Below are 20,548 nucleotides of genomic sequence, written 5' to 3' on the forward strand. Positions count from 1 at the left end.
ATGCTTTATGCATGCTCAGGGCCTGCTTATAAATACTCCATTCAGTGATATCCTAACACAAGTTTGCATCAGTGAAAAAAAACTGGCAAAATCCACCTCTTGCCATTCGACATGTCATATGGTGAAGACCAAAACAGAATGTTCCATCAGTTTTAATTTTTTTTTTTTAAAACAAACATTTATAGATTAGATAAACATACTCAAGTGTTTATTTATTTTTTATTTATTTATTTTTTAATCATTTATGATAGTCACACAGAGAGCGAGAGAGAGGCAGAGACACAGGCAGAGGGAGAAGCAGGCTCCATGCACCGGGAGCCTGACGTGGGATTCGATCCTGGGTCTCCAGGATCGCGCCCTGGGCCAAAGGCAGGCGCCAAACCGCTGCGCCACCCAGGGATCCCCATCAGTTTTAATTTTTAAATATGATTGTCACATTAGGAAAATGAAATAAACACAGTAAAATAAACTGTACAAAGGCAAGGTAGAATAACAAAAAATATTTTACTAAAACATAAGATTTACAGAAGTTTCCAGACAAGCCATACAAAATAGTCACAAACTTTTTCTTGAAGGAAGGATTCTACCCTTGACAACAAAGTCACAATGTTATTAGGGCTGTGATGTTTGTTTAATGTTCCCATTTTGGTTCAAACAATCAAGCTTGTCCATCTATAGCGTCTAAATAAAGTTAGACTTGGCTAGAGAGCATATTCTAAAGAACTGGTTAGCTGCTTTTAACCGATGCAATTAGATCACCATAAAAAGGGGGAAAGGAGCCCATAAAATTAAAATCAAACTACCTCTCCCCCTCAAAAATAATAATAAAGAAAAACACCCACACCTCTGCAGCTAACCCTGACAACTACCTTCATTCACAGTGCTTTATACTTAAACCATGATGGGGGAAATGAATAAAAGAGAGGGGCCACTGCTTTTAAATGTTTCACAACAATCCAGATGGTACTTCTAGCCTCTGCTCATGTGAATCAGGACAAGACATAGATTTGCTCATGTGCATTTAATCACCAAAGGACTGAAGATATCTGGGCTTTTATTCTGTAATGTTTCTAAGACTGTGTCTATTAAATGCAGACAAAAAAGGAAGAAGTCTTGGCAGAACAGGAGAAGTAATGCACACTTGATCAGATCGATTTTATATATTATTCATGGCATAAAGCTTAGTCCATGCTCTAGCTGTTTCTATGGCTTGGGCTTCCTTGGTTTTCCACTGCTCTGCTACATCATTTGCTAACGGATCATCTGGATTGGGAGCACTTAACAAAGCCTGGATCGAAAGCAGAACTGTGCGGATCTGCAGTGCTGGGGACTACTTATCTTTCAAAATATCTAAACATATTCTTCCCAGCTTGTCTACATTAGGATGATAAATTTTGGTCATGAAACGTACTTTAGGGGCTGCCATTGGGTATTCTTCTGGAAGGAATAGTTCAAGTTTAAAAGTCCCTCCCTCAAAGGGGGAATTCTGGAGGCCAGCAATGACCACATGAAAATAATGAGCATTGCTCTCATCTGGTTCTGCTTTAATGCCAGGAACTGGTTCTCCAGCAAATGCTGGGTTTCCTTGATAATCTGGCGGGTCAGCCGGCCATCATGTCAGATCCCGAGTTCTGTCTCTGCTCTCGGCTTTCTCTTTTTGTTAATTTCTGTCTCACGTGCTCTTTTTTGTCTTTCTTTTTGTAAATTCTTTGCTGCTTTAGGCTCAACTTTGGCCCCTGTTTGCCTCCATTTCAGTGTCCTATTTGAGGTCTTATCCTCTCTATAAGAAATAGGGAAGGATACTCCACTCTCTTCCTTCAACCCTCCTTTTCACCTCCCAGATCTTTTTGTCCAGTTCAGAGCTATTTGGTTAGTGGGAGATGGAAGAGAGAAGAGGAGAAAGAGAAATGTCAGATTAACCTATTTTGCCTTGAAATCCCAACAACCCTTTTTCTTAGAGTCTCTGCCCTTCTGTCTCCTCCTACCTCCTGGGAGATAAAAGTGTCACCACTTCTGTGGCAAGGACTGTAAGGAATTAGGAGGCATTCTTGGTATCCAAGTTGAAATTCTGATTTTTTTTCTCATTTAAAGATTTTATTTTTTTATTCATGAGAGACAGAGAGAGAGGCAGACACACAGGCAGAGGGAGAAGCAGGCTCCATGCAGGGACCCCGACGTGGGACTCCATCCGGGTCTCCAGGATCATGCCCTGGGCTGAAGACAGATGCTCAACCACTGAGCCACCCAGGTGCCCCTGATTTTTTTTTTTTTTTTCTTATTTAGAAGCCTAGTTATACATAGTATACATAGTATTCTGTCAAAAGTATTTCACACACATTGAATACTTAATAGGGTTAACTAGGCTCTTGTGACACAACTTATAAAACTTAACACCAAGTATAGCATTTTTACAATGGAAAACATATCTACTGAGATCTCTAGAACCCTGATCATAATAAACATCTTTGCAGCATAACTGAGGCCCTAGTTGGAAAATGCTTAAGTTATATTGTGTGATAACTTTATCTCATGTTTACTTTAATTTTTTTTAGTCTCTTGCTTTCATATATATTATCAGTCATTCACGTGTCTCTCACTATTCCTCCTTCTAATAACTTCTCTGTACTTCTGCCACTGTTCTTTTGCTACTACTAATCTATTTTAGGAGAACTCAGACTGTTTCTGCTGATCTCTAGATAGTGATGTGAAAATTGAGATTGCCAGAAGTCAGCTAATTACTGCTTTACTTCAACTAGACTTTCTTTCTCTAGCTACCATAATGTTGTATATTAATCTCCATCTGGATACAAGTTTCATAAGCAGGAATACAGAGGCCTGGCACAAAAATTTTGATAAATATTGTAAAATGAATGAATGATTTACTCTCTGACATTTTAAGCTTCTCGAGAACGGAAAAATGTCCTATTCTTCATTTCCTTTTAATATACTTAATGATACTTTAGAACAGTTTTTTGAACAATTTTCAGAAAAGATCTGGTACAAACTCCCAAGATACAAAAAGATTTGCAGAAAAACATGAGTCTGCTGCCCCTGTGAACTAGCCACCCAGTTTTGCCCTCTTGGACCGAACTTCATTACTCATTTTTGTGTGTATGTGTATCGTTTGAGAGATATTTTGTGCATGCTCAAGTATTTTACATTTATGTCTTTAAAAACAAAAATGGGTACACCTGGATGGCTCAGCGGTTGAGTGTCTGCCTTCCACACAGGACGTCATCCTGGAGTCCTGGGATCAAGTCCTGTATCAGGCTCCCCCCGCAGGGAGCCTGCTTCTCCCTCTGTGTCTCTGCCTCTATTTATATCTCTCATAAATAAATAAATAAAATCTTTTTTAAAAAACCCACAAAAATAATAGTATACTTTCTAGACATTGTTGTGCACATTGCATTTTTTGTAGTTCTGTATTAGAACGTGTAGAGGAGCCTCTATTCCTTTTAATGGCTGTAGAGTATTCTGTATGGACATACCGTATTTTTTTAAATCCCCAAAACGGTTTAAAATGATGGACCTCTATATTGTTTCCATTATTTTACTGGTTTGGAAGATAGTACAATGAATTTTCTTTTATGTATGTAGTTTTACAAATGTGCAAGTATATCTGTAGAATAAATTCCTACAAGAGCAATTGCTGATGTAGAGGAGTAGAAACTTAACTTTTTTCTCTACCCTCCTAAATACTCTGGCTGAGCCCAAATAAATTAAACTGATTAAAGATAGATCAACAAGAGAAAACAAATAGACGTTTATTAACACTCAAATACATGGGAATACTTAGTATTGAGTAACTTAATGGGGTGGTTAGAACTTGGCCTTACCATTGTAACAAAAGAACACTTAACTTGTAGAGTAGTGGTAAGACAAAGGAAAAACACTTTGAGTTTCTAGCAAAAAGTAAGAAGGTAAATATTTATGGGGAACTAACTAAAGGAAGTTAAGGGCTAATCAGTAAAGTTTGTTACGTAGATTCCTCTTGTGCCATTTCTGGAGTTGTGTCTGGTGATTAACTCTGTCCTCTGGTAGAAAAGGGAGGGGAGACACAAATTTATGTCCTGCTTTTAGGTAAACAGGGGAAGGACTTCTTATATCTGCTTTTTCTCACTTGAATTCAATTCAAAATTGAATTGATGCCAAAGTGGCACATTTTGGGGTGGCATATCTGCTATGCTTCCCTGGCTTAGTGATATTTGTGTTTTAAATACTGCAAGTTAGCCTCTAAAGAGTTATATAATTCCACTAATAATTTAATACATTATTTTCTTAACATGCAATTTAACACCCTTGTCTGGAAGAATAAAACTGTATGAGTTGAAATGCATATTGTTTAGATTTTTTAAAAGTATTTTCCACATTGTTGAAAATGACAAGAATGTATGTGGCATGCAGGTATGCTAAACAATTTAAATTCATATCACTTCTAAATATAGCCCTAAAAGGAGAAAATCTTTTCCTTTGAAACACTTAAGGGGCACAGCTGATAAAGTAAAGGTTAAAGATTCTCTCTTTTGTTTCTCTCTCTCTTTTCCTCTTGTCCTTCCTCCTCTTCCCCATGTCACCCCCCCCCCGCCCCGCCCAAACAGACAAGAAGGGTAGATGGTTTGTTCAGGATTACTCAACTAATTATCGGTAGAGCCAGAGCTGGAAAACTTTCTAAAATTGCTACATTATGCTCTAATCGGAATGACTTGTCTAAGCTCTAAAAAAAAAAAATTAAGTTTAATTTTATTCAAAGTTTGGTCCTTGAAAGTCAGTTCAGGGCAGCCCAGGTGGCTCAAGGGTTTAGCGCCTCCTTCAGCCCAGGGCGTGATCCTGGGTCCCCAGGATCGAGTACCACGTCAGGTTCTCTGCATGGAGCTTGCTTCTCCCTCTGCCTGTGTCTCTGCCTCTCTCTGTGTGTGTATCTCATGAATAAGTAAATAAAATCTTAAAAAAAAAAAAAAAAGGAAAATAAGTTCAGTAAACTTTAACCATAAGATATTTTTGTTTTATTGAAATTTTGAATTTAATGAAATTGAAATTTTTAGAATTTCAGTTTTTAAACAATAGATTTATGATATCTAAAGAACATATCTAATCTATTGGTTATACTAGACCTAAGTTAGTTTAATAACCAGGCCAGCTTTACTTTGTAAACATTCATTTTGTATCCTCTTCTACATTAGTAATCTTACTAGGAAAGCACATGAATTGCTTTGGTTTCTGAGAAGATTAATCTTGATTTCTCCCCACTGGAGAAATTTTGGAGATTACATTTATATTGTTGAAAATGATAAGGTAGAAAAGATTAGGTATATAGATGTGCTGAACAATTTAAATATTGAACAGAGTCCTAAAAGGAAAAAACATTTTTCAAATACACATGTAAAATTGGAAAACCTAAAATATAAAGAAAAATACAAATAGAAACTTTGTTTCAAACACTATTGCCAAAGAATCTTTCTGGCCAGATAGACTAAGAAGAAGCAGAGAAAAACTTTAAAAGACCAATAACACCTTGCTAATAAGGACTAATAGATACTTAAACTGATGAAAGTGATTCAGACAACAGCATATTAACCCCCTACTGTGCCATGTTTTAAGCTGTTAATAGACATTAGCCTTTTAAAGAAAGACTAACACTTTTATTCGTTTTCTAAGCTTTTGATACATTAGTGAACTGTTAGAGCCACTTGGTGTATTTGATTCTTGTAAGTCAGTGCATTTTCCAGAATACTTTTAAGAAAAGCTAACTGCTCTGAAACTTTAGATTTTGCATAGTCTCTGATTTCTTAATATAATTAAGAAATAACTTTACATTTTGATTACTATAACTATTTTTTGTAGAAGTTATACAGGAAGAATAAATACTAATGTTTCTCACTGACAGAGAATGTTAAGTATGGGAAAACGATCATTATTAGCTTTGGTCTTTTAAAAATTTTTTTTTAATTTATGTATTAAGGCCAGAATTTTTTCAAAAAATTTCCAGTAGTATGTCAATGAAAATATAAATATAATTAGTTATTTTCCATAAATACATGTAATTCTTAAAGATGTAGCCTTGAGCTATATGTATGTAAAAATGAGAAGGAAGGACTTTAAAAGTGTGATTTACTTTAAAATGTAAATAAACTTTGATATTGACTTCTTACTAATTAGAATAGTAATTTAGTTTTTTGGTTGCATTGCTTTTTTAGAGATTGCATCAGCAGTTTTTTAGAGATTAATAGTTTTTGGATGTTCTATGTCTTGTGTTTCATAGTAATCTCAACTACAAAGCTAGTAGAGATTTGATGTGGTTGTAGAACAATTTTGTCTTAAATTAATTGATTACGTAACAGAAGTAAATGTTGAATATATTGACTGGATTAAATCATGTGATGTAGGTGATTTGGATAAGTTAATTTACAAAAAAATTGGGACTTTGATAATTCTTTATTTTATTTTATTTTTTTGATAATTCTTTAAAGTAAAAACAGAAGCAGAGTATTTAATTTGTCCAGACGGTACATTTTTTGTGATCACAAAAATGAATGCAAATATATAGAGTGCATTTCTGTTATTTCTCATGCCTATTCGAAACCAAGGGGGAAAAATGGAGTAAAATGCTTAATTGAGAATGCCTTATAAAGTTTATGAACTTGTATCATGACTACCAAGTTAATGTCTGAAGAGCAGGTTTAGGTCTAAGAATTGAGTTTATTATTGAAGGGAATATTGAGGCATAGCTTTTTGGGCTAGCATTAGTCTTTTGATTAAGATCAAGTTATACCAGTCGATCTTCTGTATCCTGGAATAGATGTTTTCTATGAAGTTAAGATAGGGACGCCTGGGTGGCTCAGTAGGTTAAGTGCCTGACTCTTCATTTCAGCTCAGGTCATGATCTCAGGGTTTTGAGATCGAGCCCCATATCGAGCTCTGTGGTAGGCGTGGAACCTGCTTTAAGATTCTTTCTTTCCTTCTCCCTCAATCCCCACCACTCTCTCCTCTAAAAAAATTAATTAAAATAAGATAAATCCCCTTTTCCATATTATTTTAATATCAAATTCTCCAATTTAATGTCTCACTTAGCTGGAGTTTTGTTTTCGTAAATCAGAAATAGTAGAAACAGTGAACAGATCTTGAATGGCAAGTTTAAGATGATTCTAAAGGCTGAAATTCCCTACTGAGAACCAATTAGATAAAAACTGTTCATTCTTCATATGCAGTTTTACTACTGTTGGAGCAACGGTATCAATAGATTTGGAGAGATCAACAATCAGTTCTCTTCCCAGCAGCAAGCATACAGAAGTTCGTCTTCCTTTTAGTTTTAAATGGGCACTACAGCACTTGAAAATCCTTGTCTGAAAAAAAAAAAAAAAAAGAAAGAAAATCCTTGTCTGTTTTCTCATGGGAAAAACATTTTCCAGTAAGCAGAGTTGAACAATTTTGGTGAGATAAGATATGAGATGCTAACTGGTACCACCCTATTAACTATTAGTAACTACTGTGAATCTGAACTATGATAAATTTTCCTATGCCTGAGGATTCCTTTATTTGATTTATCTCAACATCATTGAACATTTGCTGTTGTAAGGTACTATGCCAAATATTGGCCATTGTTCCCCAGAACTTTGTTATTATATTTTTGCCAAAAGCAACCCCCTATACTATCAGCAATTCTTAGTTGGAAGTGCTGTGTAACACATAACATGTGCTATCCTAACCTAACATCCTTAACATCAGATGTTCAAGTATTTATACTCATTGTGAAAATTCAGAGTAGTGTCTTCCTTCCTTATTTGAGGTAAAATTGTGAAGTTAGTGATACTTCATTTAGAATTCAGTGGTATTACACTTAGATAAACTAAGTTTGTACCAGAGTTATGTTGATTTCAGTAGTAAAGAAGGTATTTTGGATTCCTAATATTACAGCATTGTTCTGAATTTCAAATAAATATAACGCAAGTACTGCTTTGAAATCAGTAAGAGATGAGAAAAATGCTGAAAAGGGAAAGGCAGTCATATCATTTTATAATTGACTTGCTGAATACTAGTGTTTTCTGCTTCTAAAATTTCTTTTCATTACCTCCTGTCCCCACCTTTAGCTTCCTTTTGCTTATTTTGGCAACATAAAAAGGTGTGGAAATAGCAATGTTAGTTGATACTTTTTTAGCTTGTGCTGTGTGCCATACATTAGCTAAACACTTCATGTGTGTGTCATTTGAGAGCTTGTTTGGAAGTTTTATCAGGGGAGCGCAGCTTCTCATATATCCTTGACTGAAGAATGGTCCTCCTCTCCTGGGGATTGTCGTCTTTTTTGACCAAGTGTGCAGCTTTGGGAGGGATGCACATGGAGTGGTGAGGGAGGAAGGGGACACCCACCCAGACAGCCAGATCAGCTGAATCAACCCTGGCGATCAGTGGGGTGACAAATGTCGCAGCCAGATCACTCTCACATCTGATGTGTGTGTTTCATTTGAGCTTCATAGTTCTTATGTGTAGTTGCTGTGAGCCTCATTTTATAGATGAAATTGAGGTGTTTTTTTTTTTCCAAGTGAAATTGAGTTTAAGTATTTTGCCCCCAAGTAAACAGCTAGGAAGTAGGTAGACCCAGGATAGGAGCACCTGTTGGGTGATCCCAATGCACTGACCTTTTTATACTTTGACAAATTTATAAAAGGGCTAAGACTGACTAGGTTAATGGGTGTAGATGGATGAGTAACATGTTCTGTGTTCTAGGAGCTTGTGGTACTAAGGAAAGACAAAAATCATGTAATTAAAGACAATATTTACTGAGCCTAGACAAAGTTATGACAAACTGCTTGCAAGTCAGGGTTTTTTCAGTTTTGGCACTTTTGATATTTTGGGCTTAATAGCTTCTTGGCTGGGTGCTGGGGAAAGCTCCTTTACATTGGAGGGTTTTTAGCGGCATCCTTAGTCTCTATCCATTAGATGCCAGTATCACGTGCATGTGCACGTGGGCGCGCACACACAGACACATTTTTGTATGTGAAGAACTTGTGGTGGCCATGAGCATGGAACTTGAAGACCTCATAGAGAGAGAGTGTAATTAAGTATGAGTCCAGCTACTGGACTGTGAAATCTCACACTACATTTTTCCCAGTGCCGTGCTTCCCATGAGCTGATGACAGCCAATGGTATACAGACCTTTTCTTGGATGATATGGGATTTCCCTAATGACTTTGGCCTGAGGATTCCCTAGTGGCCTTGCCAGACCTTCTTAAAAAACACATGGCAGTCTAGGAGGCTACCTCTTAAACTTTCCTTGGTCTTTCCTGCACTCAGGGTCAGGCTTGTATCTTGGTCTGATGACTCTTCTAGCCTCCTCCAGCTCCCTTCTCATTTTTCTCTCTCATGGGTATTTGCACTGATAAAATCCTTACAAATTCAATACCATGTTAATGTTTTCTGGCTAACAAATTGAGTGACTTTCAAAAGGACACACAGGTATGAAGCAGCAGAATGAATTCTGCAATCTAGAGTTTAGATCTGTTTGTGTATACTTCTAACCATTATATGCTATCTTTTAGTAAGGCAGTACTTTTGACTCTGACATTTCTTTCTCCTAGTCAGTCAGTGTTTTGAGTCTAATGATATAAAATATCATAGTTCGTAGTTCATTATCAAATCTTTAAGAATTCCTAATAGCCCAACTAAGAGTTTTCTGGCTATTGATCATCATGTTGATAGATGATGACATGGAATTGGAGAAAATATTATAGACAGTAAATGTTTTGTTGAGGGATATGTTCTGAGATTTTCTCAAATGCCCAAATTTGCAAACAGTAATTTTCTTATATTCCTTTACTTCTTATTGCCACTACCACTAGTATTTGACTTTCATTTCTTGTTCTTTTTCCTCAAAGAAACAAATTTGGTTTGGTGTGTTTTAATTCATTTACTGGTGTTCCATTACTCACAAGGACAATATAAGGAATAGAATAGTGACATTGAGATTGGATGCTGGATAGTTGTCAGACTCATTCACCATACTGGTGACTGACTTACTCTTGAACACTATCTTCACAGCTCATAACCTTCAGAATTGTATTTAAACAATATTAAAATTATATTATTTGAACATTTTGGGGTATTTACTGAGTTAAGTCCTCAAATGTTAAGTCTCCAAATGTCTTCAGTATTCTCTTGGAGACCATTGGCATATAAAGAAAAATCATTGAGGGCCTTTTACAAAAATAACTTAGATTTTTTTCTTTTCTTTAGAATGTAAAATGTTGAACTTACCTAATTTTTAATTAGAGATCTTAAAAATATGAAACAGTGTTCAGTAAGAATAAGTGTTAGGAATTTTCTACACTTTAAAAAGAAAAAAAAGAATTTTCTACACTTTTGTTTGATGGCCGGTAAGGTAGGGAGAAGGATAGGGATGAGTGAAAGAAGTGTTGCAGGTAGATACATAAGATACTAGAAAAGAGAAGTAAGGGATGGAAAAAAAGGAGTAAATCTTACTTGCTTTGGGCTATGGGCCTCAGGTAACTTTTTAATTATACTACCCATTAAAGGACTAAACTCCTTGAGAGTGCCAAAACATAATCTCTTTGTAGTCTCCAGAATCCAGGAAGGTGCCTTGAATTTAGTAATTTTCAAGAAGCCTTTGGTTCATAGCAAAGTGACTGGTGATGAATCCGTGCTCACAATTCTTCAAATATTTGAATACTTAATTGTTTAGAGTGTTCTGAGTGGGATAATTAGAGTGACCTCTCAGGATAAAAAGTATTCCCTGAACTGTATCAGCAGCAACTTGAAGGGTAGGTGAAATTGAGCCAAGGGCCAAATCTAGGCTCAAGCCAATTTCCTTCTCTATTTTGGGGCTTGGTAAACATAAAAGTTGTTGGTAAACAACGTTTGAATATAAAGTCTCTCTTCAGATCTTCTCTGAATGTGCAGCTACCTCTGACTAGAATATTCCCCAACATACTGCTCTGAATAATACTGACTAGTCCTTAACTTTTATGTCTCTTCTTGAGTATTCTTTATGAAGTCTTCCCTGGCTAATGGATGAATCCCGTGCTCTTTGTATATGTCCTGCATATCATCAAACCTATAGACTTCCCTGCAGTACGCACCCTCACTTCCCTTATTCTTCCTCTTAGAATCAGAGATCTGAACCTCTCTTACCTAAAGTCAGCATTCTACCTGTGCTCTCAATCCCATCTCCTTGCTCTGTTTGTTTTTTCTCTTCTCTGTGCCTTTGATCTCTACCGGTATTCAAGCATGCTGCAATTACCAGCATCTTAAAGATTTATTAATGTATGAGAGGTAGAGGGAGCTCGTGGGCAACCCGGGTGGCTCAGCGGTTTAGCGCCGCCTTCAGCCCAGGGCCTGCCTGATCCTGGAGACCCGGGATCGAGTCCCACATCAGGCTCCCTGCATGGAACCTGCTTCTCCCTCTGCCTGTGTCTCTGCCTGCCTCTCTCTCTCTTTCTCTCTCTCTCTCATGAATAAAAAAATCTTAAAAAAATGGAGCTCGTAAGAGAGCCTGTGGTGGGTGAGGGGCAGAGGGAAAGAATCTTCTAACATACTCCCTGCTGAGCACAAATGAGAGACAGGGCTTGATCTTACAACCCATGAGATCAAGAGGAGCCGAAATCAAGAGGTTGAAGCTTAACCTACTGAGCCTCCCAGGTGCCCCTGAACTCACTAACATCTTAATCAAAAGCATAAAGCTTTTTCTCTTTTCCCTCCCTAGGATCCAGACTTGTCAAAAGCCATGTCTGTACTCAGAGCCTCCATGATCCCACCTCCCAGTCAATTCTTAACCTATTGTAATCTTTCCTTACCAAGAGAAGTGAAACAAAAGTCACCCATAGTATCTTTTTTTTTTTAATTTTTTTAAATTTATTTATGATAGTCACACAGAGAGAGAGAGAGAGAGAGGCAGAGACACAGGCAGAGGGAGAAGCAGGCTCCATGCACCGGGAGCCTGACGTGGGATTCGATCCCGGGTCTCCAGGATCGCGCCCTGGGCCAAAGGCAGGCGCCAAACCGCTGCGCCACCCAGGGATCCCCACCCATAGTATCTTAATAGTCTTTATCTTGATTTACTAGCAGCAGTTGACAGAATTACCCCCTCCTTCCTTCTTAAAAGATTTATAATTCTATTCTTTTTTTTTTTAAGATTTTGTTTATTTACTCATGAGAGACCCAGAGAGAGGGGCACAGACACAGGCAGAGGTAGAAGCAGGCTCCATGCAGGGAGCCCGATGTGGGACTTGATCCAGGGTCTCCAGGATCACGCCCTGGGGGCTCTAAACCACTGAGCCACCCCGGCTGCCCTCCTATTCTTTTTTTGCTACAGTGATCTGGTTTTCCTTCTACCTCTTATCCCCTCCTTAGTCCTACTTTTGGTTTCTCCTTCTTTTGTTATTTATGCAACAGATTATTGAGCCACTAATATATGACAGATATTGCCTGAGTGATAGAGATATAATGACGACTAAAACTAGTATAAAAAGTCTCATCACAAGAAATAAAATGTTGTAACTTACATATAGTGATTTTTTTTTAAGATTTTATTTATTTATTCATGAGAGACATAGAGAGGGGCAGAGACACAGGCAGAGGCAGAAGCAGGCTCCCCTGAGGGAGCCTGACACAAGACTCAATCCCAGACACCAAGATCGTGCCCTGAGCCACAGGCAGATGCTCAACCGCTGAGCCACCCAGGCATCCCAAGTGGTGGATGTTATTAACTAGACTTATTGTGGTGATCATTTTGTAATATTTTGCAATAATTATATTTACACCTGAAACTAGTATGTCAGTTATACCTCAATAAAGAAAAGATGTAGTTGTTGCATTAATGCAGCTTGCCCTCTCTTAAGTGTTCTCTGGGGTCTATCTGGTCTCTTTTCCCCTTTCACTCTGTGAAGACTTCATTTTTTTTTTTTAAGATTTTATTTATTTATTCATAGAGACACACAGAGAGAGAGAGAGGCAGAGATACAGGCAGAGGGAGAAGCAGGCTCCACGCAGAGAGCCTGACGTGGGGCTCGATCCAGGGTCTCCAGGATCACGCCCTGGGCTGCAGGCGGCGCTAAACCGCTGCACCACCAGGGCTGCCCTCTGTGAGCACTTCAATGACCAGTCTCACCCACTCCTGTGACCTCAGTTGTTTATGACTCCCACATGTGTATCCTTAGCCCAGACATTTCTCTTGAACTCCAGGTCTGGTTACCTCTTGACATTTCTACTTTAATGTCACAGAAACATCTTAAATATAACATGATCTAAAAGGTATTACAGTAGTTCCACCCGTACCCCTTGCCAATCTGTTTTCTCGCTTTTCACAGTCTCAGGTCACTATAGTCTAATGATACGTCACAATGCCTGCATCATTCACCTCACTTCATCTCATCACGTAAGCATTTCATCATCTCCTGCCATCACAAGAAGTGAGTACAGTCCAATTAGATATTTTGAGAGAGACTACATTCACGTAACTTTAATTACAATATTTTGTTCTATTTTATTATTGTTATTGATCTCTTATTCCTATTTCATAAATTGAATTTTATCATAGGTATATATGTTTAGGAAAAAACTAGTGGATATAGGGTTCTGTACTATCCACAGTTTCAGGCATCTAGTGAGGGTCTTGCCACTTATCCCGCATGGATAAGGGACTACTGCTGTAGTTGTATGTTTTTCCTCTCCCACACTCTTCCTCTAGAGTTCCTTATGTCAGGTAGTGGTACTACCACACCACCATCGGCCCAGTTACCTTTGGCTTCTGCCTCTCCTTTGTCTTCCCACATCATCATGCACTACAGTTAAAATAAGTTTCAAGTTTATATCTCACTTCCCCCTGTTACCACTCTGGAGTAGGCTACCACTGTCTTTCTCTGGAATCACTACCTCACTATCCTTGTTTGCCTAGCCCTAGTCATCCTCTTACTGTTACATTCTCCATATTGCAGTCATAGTGATCTTTTTTTAACTAAAATGTGATTATGTCACTCACCAGATAGGACTATCTAATACATTTAGGAATAATCCAGACTCTTTAGTATGATCTTACAAGATTTTATGCTGCTCCCTCTCCTCTCTTGGTTAGTTTTGTCTCTTACTAGTCTCCTACACATTCATGAACCAACTTTACTTAATCCTCAAACAACGTACCATATTCTATCCCACTTTAGAATCTTTTGTGCTCTTTTTTAGTACCTAAAATGCTACATCCCTGCTTGCTACTCCTGCATATACTCTTTTCTTCTTTGCTCTGCTAGTTCTTAATCATCAGATCCTAACTTGACATCACTTTCTGGGGAAAGCTTTCCCTAACATCCCACCTCCAACTCCCATTTAATTTGTGTCTGCTTTAAAAGACAAATATTTTCCCCAAAAGATTAGTGTATTTTCCCGAAAGAGTTGTGGTTATGGAATACGTTTTAGATTTTAAATGTGGCATTCTCATTTGGGAACTGGGTTTCTGGTTGTAAATTTCTTTATTATGTGTTTGGTTCTTTTTTTTGTTTTGTTTTGTTTTGTTTTGTTTTTGGCCCCCAGGGAACCTTTTAGTTGCTACTATGTTTCAAAAGTAGAAAAAAAAGAGATGGACTTGACTAGTAGTTTATTTTTTTAATATTTTTTTTCTTTCTTTATTTATGATAGTCACACACAGAGAGAGAGATCTTACATCATGACAGTATACATATACACACATGACTGAAACAAAGATTTAATGAAATATTCCAATTTTTGCCACTAAACGATGCATTCTTATTTCCAATTCCGTTCTATTTTCTTTCATTGAAACAATGATGATCACAATCCACTGAATTGATTTTGGGAGTCTTGGAGTGCAACCCTGACTAATGGATTACAGCCAACCATTTGGGAATGCTCCTATAGAAGTAGGTAGTGGCTAGAATCTATATTCAAACTAGCCACTTCAACAAGCAGAATCTCAGCCAAGCAGGAGCCCTTGGTATGGGAAGGACATGACTAACAATTACTCAATACCTGCATGATGCAGCATTGGACCAAGAACTGGGCTTATTTTATATTAACTATCATATTTTAGAGCAGTTGATCTGTTTTATATGAGGAAACTGAGGCTCAAAGGCAGGTGACTCACTTAAGACCATATATATAGAAAAGGTCAAAACTAAGATTTGAACTTAATGCAAGTTAGTCTGCCTAACTCCAAAGCCTTTGCATTTGCACCACATCTCTGTTTCTCCAAGTAAGTAACATTGTAATATACGTGCTAAACTTGGAAGGGGATTAGTGACATTTAGGTGTCTTCAAAATTTTATAGTGGAAAATAACAATAAAAAGCACCATTAAATGTGAGTTGAGACAGGCATAAACATTGACAAACAGTTAAATAGTGATAGATTATATTGGCTTTCCAGTGAGCTTAAGTTCTTCATGCCTCTGCTCATCCAAGAGGTAGAGGTAATATCCTTAAGGCTCAGATATATGGGGTTTTCTTGTTGGTAAGGTAAATGAAATGTTGAGGCTTTACTACTGCATCAGAGCAGATAATAAGGCAATTAGAACTGTTAAATTGATGAAACACCAGACTGGGATGAGTTATGTCATGAATTGCAAAGAAACAAGAAATTTTACAGCAACTTCTGAGACTAAAGATGAAAGATATCTCAGTAAAATGAAGGGAAATTGATAGTTAAAGTGCTAGATTTATTGACCTGAAAAATCCAACTAAGCATTTTAGGGCCAGTTTCAGGATATTTATTAGCTTTGTAAATAAATAGAAAAAGATTGTCAGTTTATGCTGATAGTTTAATTTTTTCTATTAATAAAATGAATTTAGGATGTGTTTCTTCCTCTCCATTTTGTTGAGTTGTGATGCACCCTTGGAATCTTCTGATCCAACCTCCTCATTTTACAGATGTTGAACCTTAGACCTGGAAAAATTAAGCTCTTTACTCAGGGTCGCATTAACAAAGTCAAGAATTAGAACTGGAACCCTGGTTACCTGGTCATACGAGCCTTTTGTATTTGTGTAGAAAGCCTCAGAAGTGGCTATATCTGTTGGTTTAAACAAACCAGAAATGATTCAGTTATAAGATCTATCTTCCTTTAGAAACCTTTTTTTGGGATGTTATTCTCATGTTTCCACAAGTCCTTTCTAAGTTCCAGAAGCCATATACACGTATGCCTCTAGTTTAAACAGGCACAACTAAATTCCATTGTCACTAAGTGTTAGATCTTGCATATCCATCCTCTATATGATTTTTAATGTGAATACACAGAATGACTGTTAATTGAGATATTATTTATGCAAACAGCTCACTATAAAGCATTATATAGGTATATGTGATCAAGATACAGCTATTTGGTCAAAGTTATTTGGAGAAGAAATCACTTTAAGAGAATTAAAATTTTGCTAGGTGAGTTGACAAAAAAGCTTCCTGGAGGAGATGACATTTGAGGCATATCTTGAGTGAGTAGTAGGGATGAGGTAGGGGGAGGAGGTAGGGATAGGAGGTGAGGAGTTATTTCCTCTTAGCAAAAGAAGTAAGATAAAAATGTCCAAAGCTCATTTTGAAAATGAATAGGGCATATTTGGGACGTAGCATGGATATTATGATTGAAGGGTAGAAAGCATGAAGTATATAATGAAAATATACTCTGAGGGTCTTTAATATTCTTCTGAGAAATTTGGAATTCTATAGATATTATTTCTGTTGGAGTATTTGAGTAAAGCAAGGGAATTCTGGTGACAGTTTGAAAGCTACATTGTGGAGGTGTAGAGAACAGTAGTTTCCTAGTGTTTCATAGTTTTTTTTTGTTTTCTTTTTTGTTTTTTTTCCCCAGCTAGATTAGAACTTAAAACCATGGTCTGTGGACCTCTGATGGACTGTGTCTAGTTAAGTGCTATGTAGTAGTGGTTGTACAAGGTTTACTTTAAATGAGTGAATTTCTGCTTAGAAAATTGGGCAGCCCAGGTAGCTCAGCGGTTTAGCGCTACCTTCAGCTCAGGGTATGATCCTGGAGACCTGGGATCGAGTCCCACCTCAGGCTCCCTGCATGGAGTCTGCTTCTCTGTGTGTGTGTGTGTGTGTGTGTGTGTGTGTGTGTGTCTCATAAATAAATAAGTAAAATCTTAAAAAAAAAAATTTCTTGTGGTGGAGATAATCCTGTTTTATTTTGTTCTGCTTTTAATGTAAATCTATAAATAAAGCATATTAAAATTGGCCTTTGCTTGTTTGCCACCAGCTAATGACACCACTTAGAATGCATGTAAGGTATGTACAAAATAATTGAAGATTGAACAATAAACATATAGAAATGTGAAGGACAAATTAAGCCAAATAAACTTGAACACTCTTAGTGTGTTTACTTTTTGGTGTTTTTTGGCAGTTTACTCTTTATTGATTTAAAAATGAAGGAAACATGTAGCAAAATAAAAGTCAAAGAGGGAGAATGTCAGATATTTTATATCTTCATAATCTAACCTAGGTCATGAGGAACCTCCATTTATTGATATACCATTATTCTTTCCTCAGATTATTATATAGTATCTTCTAGCTCCAGGATTTGGTTCTAAACTTAAGCAAAAAACCCAAACAAATCCATTAGTCATTTAGAATAAGACCATATACATTTCACAAATGGCATTGTGTTTACTTTTTAATAGAATAGAATTATAAAATTAATACTCATTGGAGGGAAGCTAATATCTAATTTCACTAAAATGAATAATATTTTAGGAAATTTAAATTCAAGTTAGTTGTAAATATGAACTAAAAACTAGCAGTTGAATGATATCAAGGGTAATGATGGCACCATATAGAATGGGGGTTAGTGCTCTGAATGGTACCAGAGGTGTTATGTTAAATATGCTTTCATTTTAAATCATATTAATTACCTGGAAGAAGATATGTAAGAAAATCCACAAAGGATGCAAATTTTAGATTGTAATTAAAGAACTGAAAAGTGATGAGACATGCCTAGGTAGATAAACACAGTGAAATTTCATTTGTAAAATTAATTCCCTTGAGGGGAAAATGGAGCAGATTAAATGCACTAAAAAATTTTGCTTCTAGTTTGTCATTTGCCAATCTGAGTAAACATTGAGTACCTCGATTCAGAGTCTGTCTTTTCATGTTATAATTCTTTTTATGTATGTAAGATATCATCAAACCAAAACCTCTTCCTAAGAAACAAAACCAAAATTGTTAACTGTCTTTTACTTTATCATTAAGTTAAAATACTATTTTTTGTGGAAACTGCTTTCTTTTTTTTTAAGATTTTATTTATTTATTTGACAGAGAGAGCATGATTGGGGACAAAGGGAGAAGGAGAAGTGGGCTCCCCACTGAGCAGCAGGGAGCCTGATGGGGGCTTGATTCCAGGACCCTGGGATCATAACCTGAGCCAAAGGCAGATTGCTCAACTGACTGAGCCACCCAGGCACTCCAGAAACTGCTTTCTTATCCACATAAAACCCAGAAGCCATAAAGATAAGATTGAGAGATTTAACTATATAAACATTATAAAATAAAAATTTCCTAGGGAAATAGAGCAAAAATGAAGGAAGAAGGAAGAAAAACAAGATAGACAGATGACATAGGAAAGTACTTACCAACTGACAGATAAAGGATGAAGATCTAGAATATACAAAGAACTATCAATTGATAAAGAGAGGAAGACACCAGTATAAAAATAATTGTGAATATAAACAGGAAATTTGCACATAAAGTAATAGGTTTGGATAACATATGAAATGTTAATAGTAACACTATAAACTACATATGGTTTGTAAGCAGTTTACAGGTATCAACCCGTTTCCTAGCTACTATTATTGGCAGATACTACTATTATATTTGCTTTACAGTTGAAACAGGCACCAAGAGTTTAGGTAATTTTGAACTAGTGGAACCAGCATTTAACCTGGTTCTAGACTCTACCCATGATTGTATCTCACTAATAATCCCAGAAATGCAAGTAAGCACAGCAATAATATTATCGGTCACCTATAATATTGGCATAAATGAAAATACCAGTACCAAATGTTGTTGAGAGAAATGGGCTCTCACTGTTGGGAAATATCAATTGTTACTATCTCAGTAGAGGTGAGTTTTACAAATGTACATACCATTTGACTTAGAAACACCATGCTAAGATTTTCATCTAGAGAAGATAAGCAGAGAATGGTATAGATGTATGGACAATGATGTCATCTCACTGTTTATAATAATATTAAAGAATTGGAAACACTATAAATATTCATTGATAAGGTGTTACTTAAGGTATTTTGCATGCAATCAATGAAACTATATAGTCATTAAAAAATACTTGGTGTAGGGCTGTATGCATGCCGTGGAAGGACTTCTACAATCTATTGAGTGTGACTAGATTGAGATCACCATGAGGGAAGGGATAGTAGTTATTTTATTCATTGTTCACTGCTCGGTACATTGCAAGCATGTGCTATAACAAAAGTGGACATGCTGGATGGATGGATGGGTCGGAGGGTGGGTGGAAGGAAGGAAAGGAAAAGGATATGGTAAAAAGTAAAGATTCTAAGATTTGAAACTGGAAGCTTTCTGTTCTTGTACTCTCTTAGTAATAGCGCCTTGTTTGAACTCAAGTCTTTTAAAACATTGATGTTCCACAAGTATTTCTGTAAGGAGGAACAAGTTAGCTTGCATTAACATATGTATTAGTTTTCTAGAGCTGCTATAACAAAATTACCACAAACTGGGTGACTTAATACAATTAAATTTATTCTCTCAGATTTCTGGACGCTGGAAGTCTGCAATCAGGGTGTCAGTAGGGCCATGATCCTCGCTTCAAAGGCTCTAGGATAGAATCTTTTCTTGCCTTTTCTAGCCTTTGGTGGTTGCCAACTATCTTTAGTGTTCTTGGCTTATGGCAGTTTAACTCCAGTCTCTGCTTCTGCCTTCTTCTTGTGTGACTTCTCTATAAAAGATCCCAGTCATTGGATTTAGGGTCCACTCCAATCCATTATGACCTCATCTCAATGAATTATCTCTACAAAGAACCTGTTTCCAAATAAGATCACATTCTGAGGTCCTGAGTGGACCTGAAATTTGGGCGATACTATACAACCCACTACAACATCTCAGCTGAATACAGCCTTAAGGACAGACTCTCTGAATATCCAAGCTATCAAGTTTTACTTTTTAAAAAGTACCAAAAATTATTTCAGTGTATTAATAAGTTGGCATTCTAGCATTATACATTAGCCTCATTAATCACCATTATTCTACCCTTAAAACATGATTCCATTCTTAGTGGGGTGACAAAATAAGTTTTGAGCCTAAGAACCAGAACCTAGGGTGTGATTAATTGACCAAGGAAGGGAAGGCTTTTTTAGGCCATTTCAATAGACTACCTCCTGACCTCTCCAAGTAGAACACGACTAGACAGTCATCAGCTCCACGAGTCTTCGTTTTTCTTGTTTGAATTTCCATTAAAATTTTGTTTTTAAGCAGAGCCTAGCAGCATCATTTAACCTTTTTTTAAGTATTCAGATTTATCACTGTTCTGTACTGTAAATAAGGTAAAACTCATTTAGGCATTATCA

General features: G+C 36.8%; 1 protein-coding gene and 1 pseudogene across 1 annotated transcript in view; one reads left to right on the forward strand and one right to left on the reverse strand.

Moving 5' to 3' along the window:
• TBCA (tubulin folding cofactor A) overlaps positions 1-20,548 on the forward strand; it is a 74,957-nt gene that overhangs the window by 12,450 nt on the left and 41,959 nt on the right. The gene's annotated exons all lie outside the window — the stretch shown is intronic.
• On the reverse strand, positions 462-14,991 carry LOC121489421 (annotated as a pseudogene).

This window comes from Vulpes lagopus, chromosome 4, assembly GCF_018345385.1.
Source record: "Vulpes lagopus strain Blue_001 chromosome 4, ASM1834538v1, whole genome shotgun sequence".
In the NCBI taxonomy this organism is placed as follows: Eukaryota; Metazoa; Chordata; class Mammalia; order Carnivora; family Canidae; genus Vulpes; species Vulpes lagopus.